Source organism: Rattus norvegicus, chromosome 11, assembly GCF_021556685.1.
Source record: "Rattus norvegicus strain SHRSP/BbbUtx chromosome 11, alternate assembly SHRSP_T2T, whole genome shotgun sequence".
NCBI lineage: Eukaryota > Metazoa > Chordata > Mammalia > Rodentia > Muridae > Rattus > Rattus norvegicus.
The window spans coordinates 92482480-92489906 of record NC_141544.1 but is presented as its reverse complement, the minus strand read 5'-3'; the positions used below and the strand labels follow the sequence as shown (position 1 = coordinate 92489906).

Below are 7427 nucleotides of genomic sequence, written 5' to 3'. Positions count from 1 at the left end.
ATCACACCGATCCTCCTGCCTCAGCGTCATAAGCTTTGGGATTACAGGCACGAGCCATCCACCACTCCTGGATCTGAAATGCATTTCTTTGGTTCTTTTTTTTCGGAGCTGGGGACCGAACCCAGGGCCTTGCGCTTCCTAAGTAAGCGCTCTACCACTGAGCTAAATCCCCAGGCCCCCCCCCTTTTTTTTTTAAGGAGAAGACTTTGCAGTCCAGTCCAGGTTATTTATTTCCTTTGTATACATTAGGCCATGAATTCGTATGGCATGGGCTCCAGCAGCTCAGGCTCCTTCCCATTAGTCCTCACAAAGTGGGCTTCTCTGGGTGGCGCAGGCTGGCGCTTCAGCTGAACCCAGGTGCCCTTCTCTTTGGCTTCCTTTTTCTTTTGATCGTTCTCCTTCACCCGATTCAGGAAGCTGTCTCTGCTCTTCGAGTGCTTGATGTACTCAATCCGCACATTGATCCTCTTGGCCAGAATCTTGCCTTTAACTTGCTTGTTTACAATGATGCCCACGGCATGCTGGGTGACATTGTATACTCTTCTGGTTTTGCCGTGGTAACACTTATGGGGCATTCCTTTTTGAACAGTGCCCATTCCCTTGATGTCTACAATATCATCCTTCTTGTAGATTCGCATGTATGTGGCCAAAGGAACGACTCCATGTTTCCTAAAAGGTCTAGAGAACATATACCGAGTACCCCTCCTCTTTCCTTTTGTGTTTGTCATTTTGGCGAGTTCCTGGAAGATGGCTGTCCCGGCGGAAAGGAAGCTGAAATGCATTTCTTATGGTTGGTCGTCATCAAAAGGCATACAACCAGGTGAGGAGCGGCCATCACTGTGAAATAGCTCTGTGCAGTCTGCTCCTTCATCCGTCTTACTGAAGGAACAGACTACAAAGAACTAAAATGGCCTCAAGAATCCTATTGTAAAAACAAGTTATATAGGGCTGGAAAGATGACTCATCAGTTAAGAGCGCTTGAAGGGGGGCTGGAGAGATGGCTCAGCGGTTAAGAGCACCCGACTGCTCTTCCAGAGGTCATGAGTTCAATTCCCAGCAACCACATGGTGGCTCACAACCATCTGTAAAGAGATCCGATGCCCTCTTCTGGTGTATCTGAAGACAGCTACAGTGTACTTATATATAATAAATGAATAAATTTAAAAAAAAAAAAAAAAAAGAGCGCTTGAAGGAACCTGAGTTCTGTTCCCAGCCCCCATATCTGATGACTCACAGTTGCTTGTAACTCAGGCTCCCGGGGATCCAGTGTCTTTGGCCTCTGTGGGTTCTGAGTTCATTCGAACCTATCCACATGCAGACATATCCACCCACACATGATTAAAAATAATAAATATAGTGGGGCTGGAGAGATGGCTCAGTGGTTGAGAGCACTGACTGCTCTTTCAGAGGTCCTGAGTTTAAATCCCAGCAACCACACGGTGTTTGAGATCTGATGATGCCCTCTTCTGGTGTGTCTAAAGACAGTTACGGTGTACTTATATATAATAAATAAATAAATCTTTTTAAAAAATAAATACAGCCAGACATAATGGTGCACATATTTAGTCTAAGCATTTGGGAGAGGCAGGTAGATCTCTCTGACTTAAAGCCCAGCCTGGTCTACATAGCTAGTCCCAGGCCAGCCTGGGATACATAGTGAGATCTTGTCTTAAATTTTTTTAAAGATTTATTTGTTTATTTATTATGTATATGAGTACACTGTTGCTGTCTTCAGACACACCAGAAGAGGGCATCAGATCCCATTACAGATGGTTGTGAGCCACCATGTGGTTGCTGGGATTTGAACTCAGGACCTCTGGAAGGGCAGCCAGTGCTCTTAACCACTGAGCCATCTCTCCAGCCCTTGTCTCAAATTTTAATTAATTCTTTCTGGTTGTGTTTTTTTCTTGAAACAGGGTTTCTCTATGTAAAAGAGCCCTGGCTATCCTGGACTCACTCTGTAGACCAGGCTGGCCTCAAACTTCATAGAGATCCGTGTACCTCTGCTTCCCAGGTGCTGGGATTAAAGGCATGTACCACGATGCCCAGCAAAAAGTTTTTTTTAGAGTTTAAAATAAAATAATCTAGGGGTTGGGGATTTAGCTCAGTGGTAGCTAGGCAAGTGCAAGGGCCTGGGTTCGGTCCCCAGCTCCGAAAAAAGAAAAAAGAAAAAAAAGAAAAAAAAAAGAAAAGAAAATAATCAAACAGCAGTTATTGCAGGATATTTGATCACACTGTGAACACTGAGATTGTGTTATTTACAGAAAAAAACTGCAGACTCTAAGTGGACTCTGGCTTAGGTCTTGCATTTATAGATCCATAGATCCTCTCCTTTCCTCTCTTGGTACCTGTATAGATGTCCACCCTATGCCTTCCCCTATTTCTCCCCACAGTGATTTCTGGCAACAAGAAGCCACCATTTCAGGAAACCTGCTTTCACTTTCCTTGTCTACCTATGCCCCTCTAAGTCTCCTTCAGTGCATGGCTCTGCTTGCTGTGCAAGTATGAAAACTGGAGTTCAGATACTCAGAGCCCTAGTTAAAAAAAAAAAAAAAAAAAAAAAAAAAGGACACGAAATGTGGTGCCAGGAACAGGCAATCCCAGAACAGACAAATAGATGGGACAGATAGGACAAGACAGTCCTCTGCTCCTCAAGGGCCAACTAGCTGGGTACACACAGAGGTGAACCAGAGACTGCCCTATATAAGGTAGAATGAGAGACACCCTTGTTGTTGTAAAATTATAAAAAATAAAAGCTGTCTTTTATTCCGCTCTAGGTCTGGAACTGTAATGCCCAAAGATATCTGCTGGATATCTTAATTCTCAGTCAGCAAAGCCTCTCACCCGCTTTGCTCCATCCCATATCACATTGCTGAAGGCCTCTCTCTGAGCCTGGCGGCAATCTCTCTACCTATCTAGTTCCCAAGGCAGGTTTCCATGCCAGAAATACACATCCCAACTCTGTGGCAACCCACACACTCTCCCAAACTCAATTCTCCACAAGAAAGAACACACAACACAATAACTCTGATCCAATTGATAAGATATAATTGCCCACCTAGACATACAAAGTCCTATACACATCCATCCCTTAAGAGCATTCATAACAACCTGTAAAGGTGTAGAGTGGAATCTTAACATCAGCCTCCATGTTCTCTCTCAGTACCTTCTCCCAGTCTCCTCCTCCTCCTTCAAACTTTTCTCCCGCCCATCCTTCCTTCTCGTCCAATGACAGGCCTCCTTCTATCTTGTGCCTGCCTCACCTGTGACATCATCCCACACACCCTGATTGTCCCCTGACTTCCTCATGTATGTGCATCTTGTGTTCATTCATATTCTCTTTCTCTCTCTCTTCTCTCTCTCTCTCTCTCTCTTTCTCTCTCTCTCTCTCTCTCTCTCATGCAAAGAAATACTAATTCTCTTTGTTCTCTATGAAAATTATCTTGGATATTTTCTGTTCTACATCATTTACATTTCCATACAAATATGAGAACCAAAGTATTCACTTTCAATTTTCTTTTATTTAAAGATTTATTTTAGTCATAGACATGCATGGTACCTGTGTGTGGTTATATGCCCATGCATGCAGGTGCCCTGAGAGGACAAAGGTGCCAGATCCCCTTGGAGTTAGAGTTACAGACAGTTGTGTGCTGAGAACCCAACTTGGGTCCTCTGCAAGATCAGCACGCGCTGTGAACGAACTGCGGAGTCACTCCTCCAGACCTTCTCTGTTTATTTACGATTTATCTTTATTGTGGTGAGACGGCCCAGCAGTTAAGAGTATTTGCTGCTCTTCCAGACAACCCAGGTAAGCTGGCGGTACAGACACCTCTGCGGGCTAAACACCCGTATACATAGATGTTTTTAAGTTACTTAATGATTTTTTTGAGGTTATAATGTAATTGCATCATTTCCATCTTCCCTTTCCTCATGCCAAGTCTCCCATATGCCTCTTGTCTTAGTTACTTTTCTTTTTTTTTTTTTTTTTTTTTTTTCGTGTCAAGCCAGGACAGGAAGAGAGGAAGAGAGAGAGAGAGAGAGAGAGAGAGAGAGAGAGAGAGAGAGAGAGAGTGGAAGAGCGGAAGGAAGAGTGAGAGTGAGGAAAAAGAGTCCTTAGTTACTTTTCTAAAGCTGTAGAGAGGCATCGGAATTTAGAGCATCATGGACTCTAACTCTGGCAGCAGCAACAGCTGAAAGCTCAGATCTTAATCCTCTGAGGAGGCCATATCTCTTTTTTTTTTTTTTTTTTTTTTGAGGCCATATCTCTTAATGCTTCCCATATGATTCACCAACTGGGAGTCAAGTGTACTCAAACATATGAGCCTATGGGAACCGTACTTTTTCAAATCACCACCCCTCTTTGCTTTCTTTCAAATTTATGACCTTTGTAACATTAATTGTTGCTACATGTATAAATGTGTGGATATATATATATATATGTATATATATATATATATCATATGTTTTGTGTGTGTGTGTGTGTGTGTGTGTGTGTGTGTGTGTGTGTGTGTATAAACTTGTATGGTTTCAGGGATGACCATTTGGTATGGGACAACCAATTGGTTTGCCCTTCCTTCGGGAAGATTCGTCTTCCCACCCAGCATCCCTTAGTCCCCTGTAGTTGTGTGGAGTCGAAGGCTTGTGGCCTTTCCCTCCTCCCCTTCAGAGAGTCTGTTGCTGTTCTTGTTCAGCTCTTGTTTAGGAACTCATGTTAGTAAGACTTTATGGGTACGACCTTTCACATTCCTAGAAGACACAGACTCAGGACGAATTCTGTGTTGCTCCGGCTCTTAGAATCTTTCCCGCCCACTTTCACAGTGATTCCTGAGCCCTGGGTGCTGCACGTCTTGTGTTCTAGATGTCCCACTAGAGTTGGCTCCACAACTGTGCATTTTGATTGGTTGTAGTTTTCTGTAATGGTCTCCATCCATTGAAAAGAGAAGTTTCCTTTTTCTTTTTCTTTTTTTTTTTTTTTTTCTTTTTTTCGGAGCTGGGGACCGAACCCAGGGCCTTGCGCTTCCTAGGCAAGCGCTCTACCACTGAGCTAAATCCCCAACCCCGAGACGTTTTCTTATTAATGGATGAGGACTACACTCACCTGTGGGCATAAGGACAATTATTTAGAATGCACTTAGGGCTTATGGTGGTTTAATCAAGTGTTGGATGTAGATCTCCTCCAGGATCCATGACTTCATTAGCCCCATGTATTTGGCTAGGTTTCCAGTAATAGGCAAGATTCCCTTTTTGTTGACCAGGTCTTAAGTACAATTAGAGAGCTGTTGGTTACTGCCATGATGTGTGTGCCACTGCTGCACCCTTTCAGCTATTGTAACCTGTTGTGGTGGTTCACAGGTCGCACACCGTAGAACTGCCAATTGTTTCCCTCCATTAGGAGCTTGAATGGTGAGTTCTAGTACCATGGTTGATGGTCCTCAGATGTGGGTCTCCCTGCTCTCGTAGATTGTCACTCAATATGTGGGCAAAGGGAACAGAGACAGCGAATGGGGTGTTTGGAAGCCCTGTGAGGACCAGCTGCCAGGAGGCAGATCAATTTTATTTAGGGTGATTCAAGGTCTATAAAGTTTTAGGGTAAGAACATCCAGGATGGGCAAATGTCATTGGCTGGGGGCTTAGGGCACCAAAATGTCTCATTAGCATGGGGAAACATTTCAGGAATCTCAGGTGCTAGCTGAACAGGTTTTATCTACAGGAGAAAGGAAATTGATCCTGTAGTCTAATTGTGGCTACACGACATTCCTCAGGTAGAGACATATATGTGGAGGTTTTGAATTCCCCCAGACAAGACGAAAGAGAAGGCCTGCTAGTAAAGGAACTCCCTCATTACACACGGAGCCGTAGAAGGCTATCCAATCATGGCAGACTTCAACATTAATTGGCAGGGTTTTCCCACACTCAGAGAGGAAGTGTTGATGTCAGTTCCAGCTCAGCGTGCTCTGAGCCCTGTCTCTGAAATACATGGTGACTTCAGCAACAGGAGCCTCTCAGAGGCAGCCAAGTACAATGGCTATAGGCATAACGTTTTGGCAGTCTCTTGAGCAAGCCTGTTTTGGTTTGGGGGCGGCTAGTTTTTGGCTCTTGAGGGAAGCACTTCTGCTCAGATGGGACATTTTCACTTAAACTAAACATGTGTATTTATACACCGACTTAAGTATATTACAGGTCGTTTCAGTAGGTGATTACTATGATGCCTTATGACTTTTCAGATGTCTTTACTCTTATTTTACCCTCGTTCTGTATTTACGTCCCTCTTCCCTCCTTTTTTTTTTTTTCCTTTTTCTTTTTTTTCAGAGCTGGGGACCGAACGCAGGGCCTTGCCCTTCCTAGGCAAGCGCTCTACCGCTGAGCTAAATCCCCAACCCCCCCTCTTCCCTCCTAATTAGAGGCTCCTCGATCCCCCTGTCCAGTCACTGTGCTCTGCTGCGTTCCTCTCTGTTGCTCTCCGTCCTTTCAACCTTGGCAATTGCCCCTTGTTACTTTCCTGTTTCCTGCAGTTACTCCGAGGCAATGCAGTCACATCTGAAGATTTGGAGATTAGGAGTCTCCAAAGAGAGGGAGCATGCAATCAGTTTCCCTTCTCTATGGGCTGATTAAGCGTGTTGTTTAATTTTCAAGTATTTGGGGATTTCTTCAATGTCTTTCAGTTATCGTACTCAGTTGTAGTTAAAATTTACTTCAAGACCACGATTGAAATTCTACCTAACTATGAGAAGGAGGTGTATTCTTCATTTCCCCCATGTGATAGTATGTATATGTGAGAAGATTGAATTAGCTATAAGTTTCAGTCAAGCCTTTTGTAGCATTACTGATTTGTTAAAAATTATTTGCTTGGGGTTGGGGATTTAGCTTAGTGGTAGAGTACTTGCCTAGCAAGCGCAAGGCCCTGGGTTCAGTCCTCAGCTCCAAAAAAAAAAAAAAAATTATTTGCTTGCATGAGTGTATGATATGTGGGAGCTGGCATGCACATGTCAGGGTGTGTGGAGGGCAGAGGACGATGTCTGCAGTCAGTTCTCACTCACTACCTAATGTAAGGCAGTGTCTCACTGTTTGGGTTCCACTGTGGATGCTGTACCCTGGATTCCACAGTTATGGCCTGCATGCTTCTCGGCAGTTCCATTTCTGCCTCCCATCCCCCTGGAAGAAGGGTGGGATTACAGATGCATGCGGTCATACCCCTGCTCTTCTCTTCTTTCAATGCGGGTGCCAGACAGAGATCAAACCAGCTCACGGGGTTTCCATGGCGAGCACTTGTACCCACGGAGCCCTCTCAACAGCCCCTGGTTTTGTTATCTCAACTATAATTGTTAAGTTTTGTTTCTTCTTTCATTTGCCAGTTTTGGTTTTTGTGCGTAAATCTGTCGTTTTAATTCACACACACAGTAACTGCATTCTCGTTACAAACCGACCAC

At 44.1% G+C, this 7427-nt stretch overlaps 1 pseudogene; it reads right to left on the bottom strand.

Moving 5' to 3' along the window:
* Positions 1-214: 214 nt before the first annotated feature.
* Positions 215-813, bottom strand: LOC148002686 (large ribosomal subunit protein eL21 pseudogene; annotated as a pseudogene).
* Positions 814-7427: the final 6614 nt, after the last annotated feature.